This window comes from Amblyomma maculatum, chromosome 1 (genome assembly GCF_055883805.1).
Source record: "Amblyomma maculatum isolate TAMU_Amacu chromosome 1, ASM5588380v1, whole genome shotgun sequence".
NCBI classification, from domain to species: domain Eukaryota; kingdom Metazoa; phylum Arthropoda; class Arachnida; order Ixodida; family Ixodidae; genus Amblyomma; species Amblyomma maculatum.
The window spans coordinates 184,129,251-184,142,043 of record NC_139344.1 but is presented as its reverse complement, the minus strand read 5'-3'; the positions used below and the strand labels follow the sequence as shown (position 1 = coordinate 184,142,043).

The 12,793-nt window shown below is 45.3% G+C and overlaps 1 long non-coding RNA gene across 1 annotated transcript; it reads right to left on the bottom strand.

Moving 5' to 3' along the window:
* Positions 1 to 7,095: 7,095 nt before the first annotated feature.
* Positions 7,096 to 10,981, bottom strand: LOC146205093 (uncharacterized). Its single transcript, XR_014704124.1, has 3 exons — positions 10,412 to 10,981; positions 10,169 to 10,329; positions 7,096 to 8,648 (listed from the first exon to the last, which is right to left on the bottom strand). It is a non-coding gene; the product is annotated as an uncharacterized LOC146205093 (long non-coding RNA).
* Between the last annotated feature and the right edge of the window lie 1,812 nt (positions 10,982 to 12,793).

Genomic DNA, 12,793 nt, shown 5'->3' with positions numbered 1-12,793 from the left:
GAAAGTGATCCTCATTACTGTGTAATCTCTAACTCCTCTGTAATCGTACAGATACTTAAATTTTGATTAGTTTTCAGTAAAACACGCACGTACACAATCATCGTTCCGTCTGTATAGCCGTCGTCGACGCGGGCTCAGGCCGTTGCTGGGCTGGACGTCTACACGTACGGCTGATGCTTTGTGCCATTTGAACATTCGCAGTAAACACATCGCATCATATTGCCTTGATCACAACAGTAATTAGTGCCTCGATAGGCTGCAGCCAGTTCGCCCCTGTAGGTGCCCTGTCGTCTGCTCGAAAATGCACCCCGTAAACGTACCAGCCCTCGAGGGCGTCTTGTGCGCATGCGCGCCGCGGCACCGGGCACGCCAGCCGCGCCAGACTGTAGAAGCGGCAGTTTTTTGACGCGCCCGTCGTAGCCGACGTACCGTGGCCGACGTCGCCGACTCAGCCAGTCGCGTCGAAAACGTCGGACTATATTGGGGCCTTTCATCAGCCTACCGCGAACAAGTTAGGAAACTTTGGCTTCACCATACATTCTCAGTCAGGTCTTTTTAGACGGCTTTAAGCTACATATTAATGAAATTAATCGCGGCAGGAGATCGCAGCAGATAGAACTGAACAGAGGTTGATGTTGACCTTATTTACATACCTTTCAGTCTCCGAAGCAATGAATAGGGGGAACACCAGCTTCTTCAAGGTATTGCTGGCACGAAGCGTGTCGCACGTAGCAAGGCGCCTGTAAACTCCTGTTTTTCCAGCGTGGTATTCTGATAGAGCGCCTCTGCCAAACGCAGCCTGCAGACGTCGGCGACCGTGGCAGTCAAGTCACGAAGGCAAACGTTCTGACAGTGATAGCGCCTTTTTCAAAGATTTCCTCGATACTGCAGGCACCGATCCGCAAAGTCTGAACGCTCGTGTTCACCGCAAGTTCTGCAAACACGTCGCTGGGAGATATTTCATTTCTCATTTTATTACCCTCAAGCGCATACGCATTACAGAGGGTACATCATATATGATGGAAAGCATAGAACACTAAATGAACAAAACATAACAAGGGCTAAACGAACAAGGGAATACAGAACAACGAAAACAATCGTACAATAAAGAAATTTATACAAGTGGAATAAATTGAAAACAATCATAAGCGGTGAGAAAACAGCATTATACAGCCAAAAGAACAACAACACTGGGAGCAAACAAGCATGAAAAACCAAAAACTGAAATAAGATAATAGTCAGGAAAAAAAAAGTGTCACGGATCAGCTTCAAGATATTGCATCAGTAATGAGCGAAATGAATCTTGATCTTGGATTAATGCGATATCGGGCGGAAGGCGATTCCACTCTACTGACGTACGAGGTAGAAAGGAATGAAAAAGGGCATTAGTATTGCAAGTTATGACATTTACTTTGTAAGCATGATCGACGCGGGAGGAGCGATACGATGGCTGCGAAATGAAAGTATGCCTCAATTCGTTATGATGATAAATTTTGTGAAAAAGGCTAAGACGTGAAATTTTCCTTCACGTCTTTTTTTTTTTTTTTCCTTCCTTCACGTGATATCGCTTTCATGTATGTAGATCTCCAGTGTCGTCAATCTTACGCCGGTCCTGAGGGCTTCAGCTATGGCAGAAAGATGGTTGGTTGGTTTGTGGGGTTTAACGTCCCAAAGCAACTCAGGCTATGAGAGACGCCGTAGTGGAGGACTCCGGAAATTTCGACCACCTGGGGTTCTTTAACGTGCACTGACATCGCACAGCACATTCCATTCCGTGCGTATGAAGGGAAGGAACTTTTTGACGCCTACCAATCCTCGTACAAGCTCCGTAACTGGATCCACCACGGAATGGCTCCCGCATTCGAGCAAAACGAAACCGTCAGCGACTCGCAATGGTGGAGACAGTGGAGAGCCCCTGCTATGCGCTCCGACAGCGGAGACTTGCCTACATCGACGCACGTGAGGGAGTTCGAATTATGTCGCAACGACTTGACCAGTCTTTGTTCGATGCTACCATCAGCAGAGCATATATCGAGTTCTTCGAGCGCTCGAACAGCCTGGATGCCCTCGTCTGGCAAGTTGAAGTAGCTGGATTCCTTGTCAAGGGTGGTTTCGCACATCTTCAACTCTAGGCTGCGAATTCTGCGGATGTGGCGCTGTCCTGGTGGTGGTCTCAAGTGAACGGGGACGAGAGCTTCTTTCGCGCTGGTGTCACGGGGACAAGCGACGCACAAGAGACCAAGCTCGTCGATGCATCCGTTGTGGTGTTCAGTGAGCCACGGAGACAATAAAGCCGCTTCGCATGCGGCGGACTTGCGACGAGTTTGTACAGCGCCATGTGGCGCGTAGCGCAGACTCAGTCCTTCAGGGCGGGGCTCGACAAGCTCGTACGCGAGTCCGTGCAGAGCACGGTTCCACGAGGGCAGCTCGGTGTTGAGGCAGTACCTGTCTTTTGGGCCGGTTGACGTGCACTTCCTCGTGAAGTCATGTTTCTCCTTCCAGGTGTCGGTGCTTAACTCTGTGCATGGCTCCCAGGCTGTAGTCTGTAGTCCTAGAGGCCGAAGGATTGGTCTGTGAGGTTCGGCGGCCCGAAGCGGTTCCTTCCGAGCGATTACTCGAGTTATAGAACTCGAGTCGTGACGCCCCTGTACGCGCTTCTTCGTCTTCTACTGCACGGGTGTGGCGCTTCATATCGTCTTCTATTTATACTGCACGGGTGTGGCGCTTCATCGTCCTCTTCGTCCTTGGCTCAAAGCAGCATGCTTGAGCACTTTTTTTATTTTTCAAGCGGAATTGTTTCAGCGAGAGGCAAGGAAAGAAGAGGGTTAATCAGAATTCATTAAAATGATTTGCCGTCGTAGCTAAGCCTCCTTGTAGAAAAGTCGAAGAATTAAGTGCCGGATTGCGGTAATTACTTGGAGGGCGCTTAAGCTTCGTGAAACGAAAATGTAGCAGCCCAGTTGCAATTTTCCTTGCTTCAGTAAACATTAGGTATGCCTATTCCAAAATATCTCGTCGAAATATTGCTTCTGCATTTAATAATACCATTCTGAAATCAAAGCATTTTTGCGTTCCTGAAGCGACCATGCGACCCTGTAGGCCGGAATTAGAAGTACTCGCCTACGTCATGTTTAGCCTTTTGGAAACGCAGATATAATCATTATTTCCCATACAATAGTAGGTTGCTGTTAAAGTTAGCAAATAAAAATACATTATATCAATTATTCGCTCACGCAAACGCATTTCTTCAACAATACTGTCACGTGACGCGCGGTCGGCGGCGGCGGCGGAGCAGGACGGGTGGTAAAGCTCACTTTACGGGTGGTGTCTGCTTCTCGCTGCGCTCTGGAACAGAGCGAGAGGTGACGCTCAAGTTCAGATTTTCGGTAACGACGGCTATACCTCGCTCCGCCGGGTACTCCAAATGACAATGGTTCCAATCTAATTTGTTGTTGTTACTTTCTTTTTCTTTTTGTGAACATTCGTGATGGAGCACAACGTCTTGAGCAGTCTCATACCACCGGTACAACTTGGTTGTGCGGCCGCTGCTGTAATTTTTTTAAGTATTATTATTCCCGGCGTCATTAAAGATACGATCTAAATACGGTTCCAGGTCAAAGAAATCGACAAGTGTGTTCAATCCGAGTGGTGGGTGGAGTGTTTCAGGAGCGGGCGCCGCGGCGCGTACTCGTATAGTTGCTCGCCTCCGCGCTGCATCACTGAGAATAGCGTGTCGAGCTTCGCTTCCTTTATTTCGGCCGGATGACCTGAACTATGGCACTACACGGAAAGCCGGAAACCGAAAAAAAAAAAAAAAAAGGTTGCTACAATGTACTTGGGTGGCCCTTTCACCCTACGCGTTGTCGCAGCTTTGCTCCCCCGCCTTCCCGACGCCTCTCTCGTAACCTTTCTCAAAAAAAAAAAAAAAAAAGAGGAAGCATACTTCCTACAACGTCTACAGTGCTCAGACTTCGCCTATTTTTCCTGTCACCGTTAGGTTCTGGGTTTAGGCGTGTTGTGCGTGTTTGAGTGCTCGATATGCCAACCGTGTACGTCGCGATCGATTGCAGCACGGCTTCTCCGAGTGGAAGTAACGTTCGCTTTCATAAGTTTTGGCACACCGATTGGGTTCATGTGTTCGTACTACTTTCTACTGGAAGTCCTAAATGAACCTCGGCGTCATTCGAAGCTCGGCATGGACCGGAAACGAAGAAAGCTCACCTCAAACGATGCGCCGTACCGACGCAAAACCGCTGGCCCAGTGCATTGGCAAAAAAAAGTGTAGGTCGCGTGATAAAGGCAGTAAACGTAGTTGCGATTTGTAGCCTTACAGATATGCTTATTTGAGAACTACTCGACTCGCAGAAGCCACCAGTTCTATTTGATTGTTTCCTGCCAGATTGCCCTCATAGCAGTAATATGCGCATTTTGGATTTTTTTTTTTATTTTGAGCGATACCGTGAGGCCAGCACAACAGGTGCCCCTACCAGCATATCGTACCACCCAGAACAGGCCCCTTGGTTCCACTTCGATCACGTTCTTTCCACAGCACTCATCTAGCCCCATAGAACCTGATGAACACTCCAAAGAGGAGGATCATGTTGAGCAGAGCTCAGAATCCTTCACATCATTTAAAAGACATATCTAGGGTAAAAATTGTTCACCTCAAAAGCTCATACGCCCCATGTCCTTGCATTACGATGGTGTGATTACCAGATCAACCATCCAGGAGAAATGCATTCACGCAAGTGTTATTGATTGGAAAGGCGGATAGATTGGCTTAAAAGTTTAATATCTGACCTGCTACAGAAAGAGAAGAACAAAGAGGGTCGTGACTTGATTAAAATATATACAGGAATAGTAACTTGCACCACAGTCACGAGTCAAGTCCTGTGTCATGCAAGAAGCAGCAGAAAGCCTGCACAGCCTGTAGAGCTTTCCATTTCTGGCCAACCGGCCAATAAGTCCTCTGAGAGAGGCCTGTTGCCAAAACACTTCAAAGAAGTAACTCGAGTTATTGTTTTGCACGCATATACTGGGACACACCACTAGTACACGCTCCAGAGTCTCCGTAATGTCACATGTGGAACATTCTGGGCAGTCCGCCTGTCCAATTAAGTATAAATATTTGTGTGTGAAACCACATTTAGATGGTCTATGGAGAAAGCATGCATAATGGCATATAATTGGCAAGTGGGTATGGATCCACTAAAGCACTACCTTGTGGCCTTGAGGACAAGTAGATATAAGGAACTCAGTGATGTGTAGTGCCAAAGAGTGGTAAGGATGTGGTGTTGAAAACTTCCAAAAATTTGTAATGCAGGCTTTGAAACTGTGAATTCACACCACTTCTAAAGTGGTTTCCCACAGATGTGGAAAGCCTCTTACCAAGGGGCCACAAGCTCAGCAGAGGTTTGTGGAGAATTATGCCCTTAAAAAAAAGATGAGTCATGTTCTGAGCGGCATCACCACAATTGTAGGCGACGCTTGCGGTGATACAGATCTGTGTATACATGGATAGAGTTGTAATATTCTCACCAGATGTATGTCAGATTAAGTTGCTTGAATCTACTAATTGATATCTTGGATTTCTCCAGTATCCCGAGAACATGCAAACGCACCAAAGGTTGAGTCATTACACACAGAGGTTGGGTGGGGTGGTATGGGAAGTCGTAGCGTGATAGCATTTGTAATTAATGGCAGCGGAGTGTACGTGAAAAACTGCTGTTCAGCTGCTCATCATCAGTGGGTGGCAATGGTGTTGTGCAAGTAGTCGTAAATACACACAAAGTGGTTCGTGTGACAATTATGTAGATATTGGGCAGGCACGTGACATTCTGAAGTAACAGCACAAAACGTGGATGGGAGCACAAGACGAGAAGACGACACAATGTCTCATCGTCTTCTCGTCTTGTGCTCCCGTCCACATTTTGCGCTGTTACCTCAGGATGGAAAACCAACAAGCCCAACCTGCTATTCTGGCTAACATGCCATTGTTTGAGGTGCATTGTGGCAGCCAAGGTTTATCCCAAGCACCTGCACTTCTATGTACATGTTAAAGAGTACTGGGAGTGGTGCTCATATGGGTGTGTACCATTTTCCTGGCTCGGGCAATCAGATTGCAGGCGGGCTAGCGCACACAGCCCAAAGCACATGTAGTAGAAGTTTGGACTGTCAAACCGCGAAGTCTTCAGTTCAATTCCTTCCCTTATATTTTTCAATTTGTATGAGTATCATACAGTCTGTGCTTGTATGGTTAAATTGCGAGGGTGTACATATCACCTGCGCTCCTGACCAACCTCACTCTGCATAAGTATTCACCAAGCAGTTTTCGTTCCATCAAAAGGCTTTCACAATATTCAGCGACACAAGCAGCTACTCAGACAGCATCAGTGTAGCATTCTTGGAGCTTCGCAAATCTGTGGATACATTGTTTACTAGCAAAACATGCACGGTATGTAGATATGTGTACTAGGACGCATAAGATGCCGTGACAATGTGGACTGCCCTTATGTCTACAGCTGCCCTTTAATCCTGTTACATTCTAGCCTGCAGTGAATTCAGCAGCAAGGTTTCACAATTAAATCATCCCAACTTTATATTTCTAGACTTGACCCCAGCACCGACAAAGTTCATTGTATTACCAGCATTTTGGTGGCATATTCAACCAGCAGGCCAATTAACTCAACGTCATGCAGGTTCTAGTGCAGATGTTTTCATGCAAACTACGGGTATCATCAACGAAGGAGGCTTTACTATACATACCTTTTCAGCACGCTGTTTTATGACTGGTTAAAGTCTGGTACATTTCAAAGTATAAGGCACATATTATTGTATGCATGTCTACAGATTGCAGATTATGCTGGCTTGCTTCTGAATGAGACTGCAAAATGCTGAAAATAGTGGCCACCTTTCAAAGCAGCTTTTGCAGAAAACGGTTTGATTTTTCTATTCCCCATGAGCCACTATTTTTCGAGGCCGTGTAAAGGTGAACGCGGCAACTAGAAAATCTAGGTTTGTCAGTGCCACAAGGACCACCACTTTGTAGTACATTTGGGCATTATCTAATGTTACCAAATGAGTGTTAGAGACATGTTGCTTTCAAAATAATTTATTGGTTAGCCGCAGGTTCATCAGCACATACAAAATTTTTAGGCTAGAAGGAAGTTGACCTAGAGCAAGACATCTTTTATTCACGCTTCTTTGCTGTCTTCCTCTCTCCTAAATATACAAATGTGTATATACAGCTTCACAATCATGTGTTGAGGTCAGTGCTAAATAAAAAAAAAATGCATCCAACAAAGGTATAGTTAGAGATTGAGTACACAAAATTCATTCTAAGTGAGCCTATATATGTCTTGTAGATTCCAATGGAAGGCAAGTATAGCAGGGGGCAGCAGAAACTCAGGCAGGCAGATAAAAAGTTTGCGGGGATCAGATGGATGCAGCTGACAGAGGATCGGGTTATTTGGATAGATATGGGAGAGACATCTATACAAGCAGGTATATACACAACTGCACAATTATCATGCATTTGCGGTCAGTGCTAAAAAAAATTCCACCCATCAACGGTACAGGTGGGGAGTGAGCACACAAAATTCATTCTAAGTGAGCCTATATATGTCTTGTAGATTCCAGGGGAAGGCAAGCGTAGCAGGGGGCGGCAGAAATTCGGGCAGACAGATGAGATTAGGAAGTCTGCGGGGATCATATGGATGCAGCTGATGTATCTGCGGTCAGTTCCAAAAGAAGAAAAATTCTACCCATCAAAGGTAAAGGAAGGGAGTGAGTACACAAAATTCATTCTAAGTGAGCCTATATATGTCTTTTAGATTCCAAGGGAAGGCAAGTTTAGCAGGGGGCGGCAGAAACTCGGGCAAGCAGATGAAATTAGGAAGTTTGCGAGAATCATGCACCTGGCACAGGATCGGGTTATTCGGATGGATATGGGAGAAGCATTTGCCCAGCAGTGGGTGCAGTCAGGCTAGTGATATCAACAAGACTAACAACTGGATGAGTTGGTACTGATTCATCTTAAAACCAGCCAGAAGACGAAACACGTGAGAGGAGCACAAGACAAAGTTTGACTAACAACTGAAATGTTACTGAAGGAAAGAGGCAAAAGAAGATTCGCACAGAAATGCACGTGCACGAAAAACCCCCAAAGCAGTGAAAGCGTGGAAAGCAGAAAGGGTCTAAAAAATCAAAATCTAAAAAAAAGCAAATTCCTTATGGTCAAGAACCACTCGTTACAAAAGGGAAGCCACAGATCCAAGTCCAAAGGCACACTATACTGCAAAGGCTAAGGACGTGTGTGTGGCTAAGAAATCGGTCAACAGTCTTTTGGGGCCTTTTTTACATGTGCATCTCTGTGCAAGTCTTCTTTTGCCTCTATCCTTTAGTAAAATTCCAGTTATTAGTCCAGCTGTCCTGCAATTCTCTCTTCTCATATTTTCCGGCTTGTTTCAGAATGAATAAGGTGATGACTCTACAAACCTTGCACAAACTGGAAACCAGTGTAACTGTCAGATGGAAACCTTTCCCTTATTTGGCTTGCATTACAAATAGGGAGGACTTTACTGTGATGTCTGCCGAGGCATCCCCAAAGCCAGTGCGCAAGCTGGCTGTAGCAGATGTAGTGGTGCCTCCTGTTGACAAGAGAAAAAGCAATATTCACTTTTCAGCATAGCAAAATGAAAATATGATTTAGGTCTTTTACAAATTTGAAAGTTATTCATGCATCTGTACAATTAATTCCCATCTAACAGAAGCTGTACAGTGTAACTTTCACTGTCAATTTATTCTCCCTGGAAGTATGGCAAACTTTGAATTCTGCTGCAGGTGATTGAGAGAGAATGAGACCCACCCAATATTAGAACTCCAGTGCAATCACAATTTGCTACTGCAGCAAAATAATGCCTGAAGGCAATGCAGCTTTTGACTGAAAAAACCTGGTAGTCGTCTTACACCCTCTATACTAGTGTTGTGGCCGATGTCAATGTCCACGCTGATATCATCCGCATAGCACGAAGATGTTAAGTATGCGACTTATGCATTAAGCAGCTCTGTGCATGGAGTCATTCTATTCGAAGGAGCCATAAACTACAAGTGCACTTCTGTCAACAGCTCTCCGTTGTTTTCCCACAACACGGCACGTGCCAAACTTTCTGCAAGTGCCGCAAAACTACTCTATAACTTCATTTGCTAACTGTAAAATTTCCAACACTTACTCAAACTGTGGAAGTTTCGGTGTACTGGCCTTTGGGAGAACGTCTTTCTTTTTCTTTTTTTTTGGTTGTTACATTTCAGCACATGTAAAATGTCAGTGTCAAAGCATTTTGGAGAGGTTTACTGTGTGCAGGTGTTGATGATGGTATCAGTGAAGTCAATTTTTTTAATTATATTTGCACACTATACAACACTCACCTAATGCAAGTGGGTAAAAAAAAAACTAGCAAATAAAACTTTGAGTGCTGGTATGGTGATTGTTCTGGCAGCAAGTGGGGACAGGCTATAATAAGAGTTGTCGGGCTAGTTAGTGATCGTCTGCAGAAGCCAGTCCTGCTCTGTGTGTTTTTCTTTTCTGTGTTGTTTTTTAGTGCATTTTCCCACAGCTTCCGCAGGAGACAGGCTACTAGCACAGAGTCCTCCGAAATGAGATTGCTTTTGTACTTATTTACTGCATTTCTTGTGGCATTCCTTATGTATTTATGTTTTGAAGTGCTGCACTTGCTGAAGGTCATAACTGGCTAATAAAACAAGCAAATTTGTCCGGACAGCGTCCCCCCCCCCCCCCCCCTCGTTACTTCACATCAATGTGCATGCCCTTTCCATTTAGCAAGTTCACACTATCAGATGATGCGTGTTTTCTCATTTACTCGTGCATGGAATTAAGCAAACCAGTAATTTGCATGGTGAAACGTCATGCTCATGCGCTTCTACGAAAACAAGAAAAATATGAAAACCAGCGATGTGTTCGCGCTAACGTGGCGCAATATCAACACTGTAGACAGTGTAGATGATCGCAGGTAAGTAACGTTAAAGGGGAAGCTTTATTTTATTAACACTGCCTTCCGCAATAGATTTCATTACAGCATTTCTTGCTCGAGAAAATGAAAAACAGGTGCCGCTTGTTCAAGTTATGTCGCCTTTCGCTCAAGGTTCTTACCTTGTGTTCTCGACTAGCAGTCCATGATCAAGAAGCATTTGGAGTAAATGCGGATGATCTGTAACACCCAGACGGCTGCTTCAGCTACGTAGTCGCCGCCGGGATCTCGCCAGATGCTCTCAAGAGCAGTCGGCATCGGCACGCACCGCCCGCAGCTGCACCTGTTCGAAAGCTTCGGTTAGCGATTGCGCACTCTCGCAACGGTCAAACGTAGGCTAGGCTGCAAGACTCGGACATACATACCAATGCGTAGTTCCGAAACGGCTGGGATCGGGAGGCTGACGGTCGGGGCTTCTGCAAGCCGGAGTTGTGCCGCGGTTACCGCGGCCTCTCGACACAAGTGTTACTGTACCGGTCGCTCGCAGGGTCCATCTTTGCCGACCTGGCACCCGAAAAGTTGCGTCGGCGTAAGGCTCAAAGCCCACGATGTAACCATGTTTTAACAGTAGCGACTATATTCTAGTTCACTATAGCAGCACAGCGACGCTGGAACCCAGGAAGGAACCTAGGCGTCGGCCATATTAAAAAACCCTGTGTGAGCGTAGAGTAGGGCACAATTAGAACCTCTAAAATACACCGAGCTTGGTCAACTTTGGCTCAGCAGGCTCCGGCAACGGGAGCTTCTCATTGGCTTAGCGCTATGACGTACTCTGTTGAGTTGAGGAGGACGCGCGCTAGGAAACCGAAATTCTGTTTTTGTCGCTATTAAATCAACGCGGGCGATGAAACGAATCGAGGTATATTATATGATGCAGGACAAGGATTCCATTTAACTAAGCCGTGCAAAATTTCCGGAAAACGTTTCACGACCCCTTTAAGAGTGGAACATAAAAGCTTATTCCCTAATACACGCATTACATTACGCGGCATACTACGCCACTGCCGTACTATTCAGCACAAACAACACAAAGCCTTCACTAGGCCTGTAAAAAAAAAATCAATGGGTCCAATTGGGAAGACCAGTCAGATTGAATTGGTTCTGCCAATCCCAAATGGTTTGTCCAATGGGTACTGTCCAACCCAACTGGTTTCTTCACTCCCAATTGGGAATGAAGAAACCAACGGGGGATTGAATAAACCCATTGGGCTAATGGGAAGCCCAATGGGAATTACTTCAATCCCAACTGGGATTCCCTCGCTCCCAATTGGGACGCCCATTTGAAACGAATTGGGCTTCCAACTTCGCTTCCCATTGGTTCTAATTGGTCCTAAGCAAACATTCCCAATTGGGAAAGTCAAGTCAGTGATATACTCGACTGAGATGTGCACAGATATACATACCTGTATAAAGAGACAACAGTGAAAAATTTAAGTTCTTATAAAAAGTATATGCCACTTAATTTTATTAATTGATTATATCGTGTTCACTGTAACTGAAGGCATAATTAAATAAGTTAGCTCTGAATAACAAAGATGTGTCACTGGTCTCAGCAGCGCTGTTCAAAGTATGGAGTATATAAGTCTGCAACCTGTGGATATATACATTGAATCTGTGTTAGTTCCGTGTGTGTAATGCTTGCTTGTCTCATGATTTCTGTAAAAAATTGTAATTTCATTCCACTTGTCTAAAAGTCGGCTCCCCTATAACTTCTAGACAGAAAACATTGAAATTGTATCTCCATTCTTTTTTTTTTTTTCTTCAGCTATGCGAGTTCAAACCATTTGGGCTCAATGGGAAACCATTTGGTCTTCATGAGTGACCAATTATTCCCAATTGGGAGCACCAATTCATATGAAATGGTCAGGCCCAATGGGTGGCGAAAACACAATTGGTTTCTGACCAATTCATTTCAATTGGGAAATTCCCAATTGGACCCATTGAATTTTTTTGACTGGGGGGTGGACGTCTAAACCGTAGTAGAGGGAAGACAGATGTCTAGCTAGATGTTAAGCACCATGGAGAGATTTTTATTATTACTTGCATGTGCGTGCACCCCCCGTAAAACTTTATTTCCTCACAACGCTTCTGGTGAATATATTTTTGAATGAAGCCATATAAGTAACTGATTGCAGTACCTGTTTACTATTAGTGTAGTAGCTCTAGTTGATCGCACTTATAACAGATGGCAGATATTTTAAGGCTCTGCTATGTAATTGCACAAACGCGCACGCGACGACGTCTGTCGCGCTGATGCAAAGAGAAAGGGCGTACATATTCTTTATTATCCGTGTTGGCAAGTTCCTTCCTCTAGATTCCGTACAGTGGAAAGCCGAGTTAGAGTGTACTATATAGAAGGTACAATCAGCACATTTGATACTCGCCGACAACTCTCTGTGGCTCTATAGCGAAGTCTAAGCAGTAAAGGAAAGGCGACGAGCTTTTGTCCCGTTCCAGTGGAGTGTAGACTACGTCAGTCTTAGCGACTCCGTACACACATCTCCATCCTACCACACCTATTCTCCGAACAACACACGTACACTCCGCGATGGGCCCAATGCCTATATCCTTCTTTTTCGAGCCTAGCCTTAGCTCCAGAGCCACAGAAAGAGTGAACACAATGGAACAAAGTGTCCTGCGCGGGGCTTACCATGTTGTTAGCGAATGCCATGATGCTGCCTTCGTTGCTCGTGTAGAAGAACATTGGTCCACCCGGGTGGTTCCAGTACTGGACCGAGAAGAGATAG